The sequence below is a fragment of the Gossypium hirsutum genome, chromosome D06 (genome assembly GCF_007990345.1).
Source record: "Gossypium hirsutum isolate 1008001.06 chromosome D06, Gossypium_hirsutum_v2.1, whole genome shotgun sequence".
NCBI lineage: Eukaryota > Viridiplantae > Streptophyta > Magnoliopsida > Malvales > Malvaceae > Gossypium > Gossypium hirsutum.
The window spans coordinates 60,187,566-60,198,639 of record NC_053442.1 but is presented as its reverse complement, the minus strand read 5'-3'; the positions used below and the strand labels follow the sequence as shown (position 1 = coordinate 60,198,639).

General features: G+C 30.9%; 1 pseudogene; it reads left to right on the top strand.

Moving 5' to 3' along the window:
• The first annotated feature begins 1,097 nt into the window (after positions 1 to 1,097).
• On the top strand, positions 1,098 to 9,213 carry LOC107899816 (cucumisin-like; annotated as a pseudogene).
• Positions 9,214 to 11,074: the final 1,861 nt, after the last annotated feature.

Sequence of the window (11,074 nt, the reverse complement as noted above, 5' to 3'; positions counted from 1 at the left end):
TTGCAAACTTTTAGGAACTTAACTTATTTTGGTATTTTAATGAACTACTTTTGTATTAGTTGAAATGAATTGTTAAGAGTTTAAATGTATGCATGCATATGTGGTTGAATTAGAATTGTTTTAAATCGATTTAAACTTCTTTGGAATTGGTTTTTAAGTGTTGAAATGGTACAAACTCTTTGCAGGGGGTTTTAAACAAATTTTCCAAATGTTTTTAAGCAAATTGACCTAAGGTATCAATACCAAGGATCAGGTATTGATACTTGGTGTTTGGAATTGAGTTTTTCGAAAACAGAATGCCAATTTGGTATCGGTACCCAAGCCAAGAAATCAATACATTGGCCATAGGTATTAATAAAATTTTGGTGTTTATTAAAAAATGGGCCGGGTTGGGCTTGAGCTTAGGAATTTTTCCCGGGCCGGGCCTGGACAAAATTTCAGGCCAATATTTTGGGCCAGGCCGAGCCCGGGCCTAGGACACAGGCCGAAAAATTTTTTTGGGCCCGTCTCGGCCCATGAGCACCTCTAGTATCAATCCCTTAGATTTTGGTACCGATACTTGCCCCTTGTTTTGAATAAAAAATTTATTCTATTTACTTCCAAGCGAAATTGGTTAACCGACAAAGTTTCCAAACATCCATAGTGATATTAATAAGTTGTAAAGGCTAAAATTTAGTCATAAAATGTTCAAGTGCTAGTGTTTAGCCAGGAGCGTTTTGGCACCAAATGTAATAGTTTTATATCAGGTCCTGAAGGTCGGATCTGGTATAGGGGTGTTGCAAAGCCACTTTTAAATTCTTAAATTGTGTGTTGATTCTTAGCCCCAGTGCATGCACGTCGGGCACGACCAACTCATCACTCAAGATTTCAATCACATTATTGATGTTATCACTAGAGGAGTTGTGTGAGTTTGGCTCAAGAGTTTACCTTTATCGACCACGAGGTTAACAATCAAGTTTTGCATGTTGCACAAGATAGCCATCCACAATTGGCTGCCAACAATCTATAAATCCTCTGTTAATAAGCCACTAGCTCGACTTCTCTATATAGTGGGCCAAGGGGTGCGTTTCAACCTTGGAGACTTTATCTTTGAGCAAATGGTAAAACATGTTGAGTCCGTGTTGAACCATGAGTTCCTTCCGTTTCCCTCTTCTGTTTATTCTTCAAAAGAATATAAAAGTGAAAATGGTGTTCTATTAGACATGGTTTTGGAGCGCAAAATCTCCAGCAAACTATTTAAACTAAGTCGACTGAATGACTTGGTACTAAGAGAGCTTATTCCACCCTCTGCTGTAATAGGAGCAGCTAGTGGAACTCAAAGTGTTATCGCGACTCAAAAGGCAAGGTAATGGTCATGCTCAGAACCAAAATTGACAGCATTAACTTGGAGGATCATCAACTCAACACATGAAAAGCTCACCTCACTAACCTACTTCAAGACTTGGAGCATTCGACATGGTGAAAGGGGAAGAGAGTCTGGTTCTTTATGATGGCTATTGGTTGCTGGTGTGTTTGAATGCTGCTGCTGTGGATAAAGATTGGATGTTTTTTATTTGAACTTTATAGCGTATGGCAATTGTTGGATTTTGCTACTTTTGAATTTGTTTTAATACTCGGAATTGTTGTGTTGAAACTCTATTGTGCATATTTCGTAGAGGGAGATATGAAAAAGCTTTGTTATTGCTTTATTCATACCATGCTACATTCTTTTGGATACGATGCATATGTGCAGAGGAAGTTTTTACCACTTAGTTTTGTCAAAATGTCAAGTGGGAGATTGTTGGGGAAGCTTCTGTTGCTCGTTCCATGTACTGTTATAATAAACCTGTTTCTCTGTTTGGCCATCGTTTTGGGTAAACTCATTATTAGTCACCCTACTATTAGTAAATTTCTTTTTTGGTCATTTAGCTATGAAGAGTTATAAAATATTTACCTAACTATTAGTAAAAAAAAAAATTGTTCTCCCAACTATGAAAAGTTACAAAATGGTCACTTGACTATTCAATTTTGTCTTTTTTGGTCAGTGATAACTTTTAAAATTGGCGTAATAGAAACTTTAACCCTCAACATTTACATATTGTGACAATTTAGTCTTAATTCTAAAAAAATCTAACCATCAACATTTGCACATCGTGTAATTTAGTATTTTTCGTAGCTTTTCTTTTCATTGTGACCCTTTCACCTAAAAAGATAATAAAAAAATAAATTTATAAATCCAAGATAATAATTTTCATCTTTTCTCATTCTTTTAAAATTAACCCTCTATGTCACAAAGAAAAGAAAAATTGAAAAAAAGAGAGTCCAAAATGCACAATGTGTAAATGTTGAGGGTTAATTTTTTTATTTTAAAATCAAGACTAAATTGACATAATTTATAAAGGTTGAGAATTAAAGTTGCTATTATGCTAATTTAAAAGCTACTACCTTCACCTAGCTAATGATAAAAAAAAACAAAATTGAATAATTGGGTGATCATCTTTACAACTTTTTATAGTTGGGTGATTAAAAAAATGTACTAATAGTCACATGGCCATTTTGTAGGTCTGTCCAAGGATCGGGTGGCCCATTTGGCCCGACCCGACTAGGGTTGAGCTTAGACAATGATTTTTGCACTTTGGGCCGACCTGACCTTAATTCAATTTAAATAACAAAAAAGTGCTTTTAAATTAAAATTTAATTATAAAATAGCAAGTAAAAATATATTTTAATATATTTGACTAATTTTTAATAGTAAAACGGGTTTTTTAGACCAGTCGAGCAGATTTTGTAACTTTTTATAGTTAGATAATCAAAAAATAAATTTACTAATAGTTGGATAACTATTAATGTATGTTAAAAAAAAATTATAACCAACCATGTTAAAACACATAAAAATATAACCTTAAAATTATACTGTAAATAAATTAAAAATCATATAAATATTCACCTCTAATTCAAAATATTAGACTATAAAAAAGGTAGGGGTATGGGTGCAAAAGTTAAGACTGCCACCACAATTTGACTATTATTTTTGCCAGTTAAGATGTCATTGTTATTCTTAATTATTTGAATTGGCTTCTTGATTTATGATTTGACTTGTTAATTCTAAATAATTTTTTTATTCCCAAACTCAGAAAATATCACTTTCCATCTTTATAGAACATGACCAACCATGGATAATTTTTGAATTGTTCTTTATATTTTTTTTCTCTTAAAAATTATATATATTTTACCTAATCTTTTGATTTCTTGTATGAATTAGCTTTTCTACATTTATATATACCCCCATGTACTTTTAAATTTATAATAATATATTTATATTTAATACTTGAATGTGTTTATATACAAATATATTTTTTTCATTTTCTTAAATATATGCTCGAAAGATGCCTTTGGCACTTTAATATAAATATAAAAATATGATTATTATTTAAATATAAAAAAATAAAAAATAGTTATGATATCTGCAACCAAACGATTGTTCTCATTAATGTCTGTTTCTACATAATTTTAGGGAAAAATACATCGACAATCACTCAATTTTGATTAAAATAACATTTTAATCACTAAAACCTCAACTTTAACGACGTTGGATTTCAACAACATCAACCGAAAACATCAAAAAACTAGTCAACAAATCTTTGAGGAAGCTTCTTGCTCTAATTACAATCTTTGAGTTGAGTTTCGTCTCTGTATGAGTTGAATTTCCACAGTAACAAACCGGAATCAAAGTAGGTATCTTCATTTCTTCTCTTTTGCTTTTACTTCCAACAACTAGGGTTCTTAAATTGAGTTTCCACCATAGCTAGTTAACATACAACTTGCTAGTTAATGGGCCAGCTCAACTCTCCATTATGTCTGTAATGGAAAATGTCCTAATTAGTGGCTATTTTATTATTTTCGTAAAGTTTAGTAATTGAGTTGTAACATTTTAAAGTTTAGTGACTGAAATATTATTTTAATTAAAATTGAATCATTGTTGGTATACTTTACCCTAAATTTTACTTGGCTTCTACATGCACGTTATACATCTAACTTAACATATTAGAATAATAAAATAAGATATAAATTTCTTGAATAATTCAATGCTGAAACAAATTAATTTATGTTGCTCTTTAAGGAACGAGTCTGTTGAGTTAATCTATAAAAATCCATAGCTAATACATTTGTTGGCAAATTTTCTTTTGTGTCAAATGGATGGCCAAAGATTTTCTCTTCTTCATTGTCTTCTCATTCATGGATTTCTCTCGGCCCTTCTCCTTACCATCGGAGTGTCTCAATCAGATAAAAGGGTAACTTTTTTAATCTTATTTTTAATAATTCAAGGGTTAGTATCAGATATAGATTGATATGTACATATTCATTTTTTTTTCATGCATGTAAAGAATTTTTGTAAGATGGTAACTTTAATTGTTTTATTATTTAATCTCAGCGTGATATGAACATAATTTAATTTATTTCTAGTTTTTGGACAAATTGATCATTGCTAAGAAACTTATATATATATATATATATATATATTAAAACCATGGAATTTGCAGAGCTATGTTATATACATGGGAAATCCACCTAAAGTTGGAACTGCAACAGCCTCACTTCATAACAGTACGCTACAAGATGTCTTAGGCAGGTATATAAATCAATACTAATTACTTGGATGTAATTGTTATTGATTCGATTTATATATAATTTATTATTATTTTCTTAAATATTCGTTTTCGATATATATTAAATATGAGTATGAGCATGATCATTTGAATTTTTTTTTAAATTAAATATATTTATATCAACTATATATATCTTTATAATTAATTAGGAGTGTTCAAACAGTCGGTTCGGTTATTATCTGAACCAAATTAACATTAAATGAATTAATCGAACTGTATAATCTTTTAATTGTTAATCGAATCAAAATCTTTCGGTTAATTCAGTCAGTTAACCTAATTAATCAAAATTTATATGTTTTTATCTTTTGTTTAAAACAAGTATAAAATATATATAAAAAAATTACATTGAAATTAACAGAAATATATGTTTTTTTCTTGAAAGTTAACTGAATTAACCAAAAAATAATGTCTTGAAATTAACACATAATATTAATTATTGAGTTCGGTTAATTTAGTTAATTCGGTTAATTATCTGATTTTGAACCGAAATTTCAAAAAATCATTAACCGAACTCCGACCGAATTAAGTTCAGCCACTAATCTATTAACCAAATTAGATTAATTCGATCGATTAATTTAATTTTAATCGAAATTTGAACACTCCTATCTATAACTCATATCTTGGAGTTTCCGATAATATAAGATTACTGTTATCATTTAAATATAACTTCATAAATTACATCGACAGCGAATCCGCCACGAAGTCGGTGCTTTGTAGTTACAAGAGGAGTTTTAACGGGTTTGTGGCGGAGCTAACGGAGGAAGAAGCACGGAAAATGGCCGGTGAGTGAACATGATTTCTATAACACCTTCAACTCCATATCTTTTACGAGACAAAAGCGTGAAACTTTCAAGTAATTGTTCATGTACTTATCTGTGAACATTTAGGAATGAATGGTGTAGTATCAGTGTTTCCAAATGAAAAGAAAATCTTACATACAACAAGATCATGGGACTTCATGGGCTTCTCACAACAAGTACGAAGAGCAACTTCGGAAAGTGATGTCATCATCGGAGTTTTAGACACCGGAATTTGGCCCGAATCCCAAAGTTTTAATGACGAAGGACTTTCTCCACCTCCGGACAAATGGAAAGGCATTTGCCAAGATGCAAATAATATCACTTGCAACAAGTATGCACCTTAAAACAACGTAAATATATGTGTTTATAATTTTAAATATAGATTTCGTAATTGTTTGCTCTATGTAAGCTAGACGAATGTAAATAAAATAGTCTCGCTTCTGCTCCGCTCTATTGCCATCCCGACTTAGATTTTAACCAATATTACTCTTTGAATACAGTAAAATCATAGGAGCACGATATTACAAAAGCGATGGATTATTTGGCTCAAACGATATCATTTCTCCAAGAGACTCAGAAGGCCATGGAACTCACACCGCATCTACGGCTGCTGGAAGGTTAGTTAACCAGGCAAACTTGTTTGGCCTTGGTGCCGGAACAGCTCGCGGAGGAGTTCCGTCAGCACGCATTGCGGTGTACAAAATTTGTTGGTCCGACGGTTGTTCTGATGCCGACATTCTTGCGGCGTTTGACGATGCGATTGCCGATGGGGTCGACATTATATCTCTATCAGTCGGATCAACAACTCCTACAGATTATTTCCGTGATTCGATTGCGATTGGAGCTTTTCATGCAATGAGAAATGGCATTTTGACAGTGACCTCTGCCGGTAATCAAGGTCCCCGACGAGCAACCATCACGAATTTTTCGCCATGGACCCTTTCAGTGGCTGCTAGCACAATTGATCGGAAGTTTTTCACCGGAGTTAAGCTTGGAAACGATGTGGTTTATGAGGTAATGCCAATGATTGTCCCTACTGTATTCAATGGAAAGTAAAAATCTTTTAAGGGTTTTGAAATTTGTCTTATAATATGTTTAGAGATAATCTTAAAATATCTCAAGAATGTGACCTCTTAATGATTGAATCAATAAGAGATTTTGAATTTAAATGATAGATTTTTTTATACAAATTATGACTATCGGTTATAAATTATGTTCTATTTTATAATTTATAAAGATTTAATATTTCGAAGTTCATGATTATCCCTCTTAACAATGTGTCTTCAAAATTTGAATTTAAATTCATCTTATCACTACACCCAATACTTATATTATTGTGAAATCTTATAATGTTTTTCATTTTTCTCTTAAATGTGATCAGGGTGTATCAATAAATACATTTGATCTCAAGAATGAAACATACCCTATGATTTATGGTGGCGATGCACCAAACCCTATAGGGAATTATACATCATCTTCATCAAGGTAATATCAACCATGTATTTTTACTCCCTATTTTTCCCAAATAATTCATATTTATCACATATTATGAGACACGATCTTTGAAATATATTTGACACATTCAAACATAGGTACAAAGATATAATCCCTCATAGATGAAAAAAGTCAATGTGACATACCCATGTTTGACCATTATCTTTGAGCCCGACTAAAATAGAATATCAATAACAGTCGGATACTGAAACTAATCGATTTTTTTTTACAGGATTTGCTTGGAGAACTCATTGGACCCTAATTTGGTGAAAGGCAAAATTGTACTTTGTGATAGGTTAGTCTCCGGGGAAGGACCATTAATAGCTGGTGCAGTTGGTGCGTTGTTGCGAGACAATTCACCAAAAGATGTTGCATTCTCTTTTGTTTTGCCTGCTTCTCTTCTTGATCTGGTCGACGGCAGCAAGATTTTCGTATATATAAACTCAACGAGGTAATTTGTAGTTCGGGTTTCGTCTTTCTATTTCGTACCTTTTCATTTAATATCGTAAACGAACTGAAAATCATTTGCACATATCCATTACAGCAATGCAACTGCAACTATATTTAAGAGTAATGAGGTTAATGACACTAGGGCTCCTTATGTAGCCTCTTTTTCCTCGAGGGGTCCGAATCCGATTACACCCGAAATACTCAAGGTAAATTTTATGACTTAATAATCTCTATTCATATAACCTTTTCATAATAATTCAATTTAATTCATTTTGTATTTTGATTTTTTTTCAAAAATCGAGTTAAATATTACATGATTTGACTTAATTTAAACTAAATCTGTTCATGAACTGAACTATTTGTTCAAAGCTCGGAGGCCTACTTGAAATTTGAAAGGACTTAGACAAAATTGTTAAGCCTGGAAAATGAATTGGGTAAGGAAATTAGGCCTGTTCTGCTTGAACATTTAAGACCCAAATCCGACTTTCTAATATTTTATATTATGTTATTTCTATATATTATGCCATTTATAAAAATTAAATCTATAGGACTATATAATACTACTATAATCTAAATATTAAAAAATATTAGGTAACTATATATAAAATTTTAATAAATAAAAAATATATAAAATTATTAAATATTAAATTAAAATAAGATAAATATATATTTTATTTTTAAAAAATAATATAAACATATCCAAAAAAATTTAAATTAATTATTTACAAATATAAACTAATTTAAATAAAATTTTAAGTCTATATTTCGGAACACTTATAAAATATGTTCATAGTAAGCTTAAGCGTAATCTAATCCTAAGTCTTCTAAATTTTTGTGGGTAATAATTACAGCCAGATTTGTCAGCACCAGGGGTTGATATTGTAGCTGCATGGTCTTTAGCTTCACCAGTTTCCCAAAATAGAGGCGCGATAATAGATGGGTTCGATTTAACATAATCTCAGGCACATCAATGGCTTGTCCCCATGTTTCTGCCGCAGCTGCGTACATTAAATCTTTTCATCCCACTTGGTCTCCTTCTGCTATCAAATCTTCCCTTATCACTACAGCTTCCCCTATGAGTTCAGGCATGAACTCGGACGCTGAGTTTGCATACGGATCAGGCCATTTGAACCCAATCAAAGCTATAAATCCAGGCTTAATCTACGATTCCAATGAAGTTGATTACATAAATTTTTTATGCGGACAAGGATATGACACTCGGTTTCTTCGACAAGTTACTGGGGATAACGCAACATGTTCTGCAGCAACAAATGGAACAGTACTTTCGGATCTAAACTATCCTTCATTTTCTGTTTTCACTTCTTCTTCAACAATTGTTCGTCGTGTTTTCAATAGAACTGTTACGAATGTGGGATCTCCGATGGCGACGTATAGAGCAAGAGTGAGTTTTCGGACAAGAACAGCTAGAGTCCGAGTTAACCCTAATGTTTTGTCGTTTACATCTGTGGGACAAAAGCTGTCTTTTCAAGTAATAATTGAAGGAACAATGGATGCATCTATGGTTTCTGGTTCTTTAGTGTGGGATGATGGTGTGCATAAAGCGAGGAGTCCAATAGTTGTATTTGCTTCAATATCATAGCTGTGAAAACCTGAAATTTGAAAAGGCTAAACTACCAAAAGTGCCCTTGAAGTAGATTACATTCATTAAATAAGTCCCTATATTTTTTGTTGTACCCAAATAAGTTATTATACTTTTATTTGTATTTGAATTAGCTCTTATTGTAAATGAAATAATGATTTATATTAAGAGTTTTATTTAGATATAATTAAATTTTAAGGGTTTATTTGTATACAGGTTAGAGGTTAAGTCTTATATGATATCAATAAAAGTTGCATAAACTACAATTGTAGTCACTCAACTATTAGTAAATTTCTTTTTTGATCACCTAACTATCAAAAGTTACAACATGGTCACTTAATTATTTGATTTTTTATTTTGGTCACTCAACTATGGAAAGTTACAAAATGTTCATCAAACTATTCAATTTTGTCTTTTTTGGTCTAGGTTAATGGTGACATCTTTTAAAATTGGCATAATAGTAACTTTAACCCTTGACATTTATACATTGTATCAATTTAGTCTTGATTCCAAAAAATCTAACCCTCAATGTTTACATATTGAGTAATTTGAAGTTTTTTTTTTGTGACCCTTTCACCTAAAAAACTAAAAATAAAAATAATTTTATTAGTTGAATTTGATTGATATACAAAAAATGGAAATACCAAAAAATTCTAAGATAATAATTTTAATCTTTTCTCATTCTTTTAAAATTAACCTTCAGTGTAACAAAGAAAAGTAAAATTGCAAAAAAAAAAACCAAATTACACATTGTGTAAATGTTGAGAGTTAATTTTTTTAGAATCAATACTAAATTGACATGATTTATAAATATTTAGTGTTAAAGTTGCTATTATGTCAATTTTAAAAGCTATCACCGTTAGCTAGTTAGTGACCAAAAAAGACAAACTTGAATGGAAAATTGAATAGTTGGGTGACCAGTTTGTAATTTTTCATAATTGAGTGACTAAAAAAATTTACTAATAGTTGGATGACTACTAATTTAGTTTACCCATAAAAGTTTAATGATTTATTTAAGTATAGTAAAAGTATAAGCGCTTTATCTAAATAAAGTGATGACAAAATTCAAGGTCTTATTTAATATATGGGTAAACTATACTATTAGTCACTAAATAATGGGTAATGTTAGTTTTGGCCACTAATTTAAAAAAGATACAATTTGGTTATTAAATTATTCAAAAGTTTTCATTTAAGTCACTGAACTGTTCAAAAGTTTTTATTTAAGTTACTAAGCTATTAGGTCTTTTTTTTTTTAAAAAGTTCCACCAACAAGCTCCAAATGATGATCGATATGATGGATTAGTACCCATCTATGAGTAGAAGAATATACCTGAAGTCCAAGTCAATCTGACGGCCAGTATCGAAGATAAAAAAAAGCTATTTGAATTTTGGTTCGCAGATCCATGACGTCCAAAATTGTTTTATGAAAAAAAAATAAACTGCAAAAGAGAATGGGAAAGAGAACTTTTGATTGGTGCAGGCAGTACGAATAGAGAAAACCATATAACACCGATTTTAAGAGTCGAACGACTTAAATGAAAACTTTCGAATAGTTCAGTGACCAAATTGTAACTTTTTTAGTTAAGTGACCAAAATGGAAACTTATCTATAATTTAGTGACTAATGTAGTCTACCCTTAACATATTAACCTTTGAAAATGTAGATTTTAATTTTATTTGTTGCTTATTAATTAAGAATTAGTACTCAAAAGGCGTTTTAATGTCAACTTTAACCAAATTGATAAAAGTTAAAAAGATGAAAATCTAAATTTGACATTATGCCTTTTTGTAATATTTTTCTTGCGTCCCCATACAGACCGACAAGTAAAAATATGTTAATAATTGAATGAGGTTTACCCCTTTTTTTGGTTGCTTCCCATACACGCCACCAAATAATGCCAAATAAAACCAAATAATGTCATCCTACCACATACAAGCTAAAATCAAACTGATTTATCATATTTTCTCCCCTCAAATTCTGCCATTAGAACATGTATTTTACATAAATTGTAAATTTAATACATTTATTTTAATTTGATTAATTTTATTCTATTTATTTTTCAAATTTTAAAAAAAATTAATCCT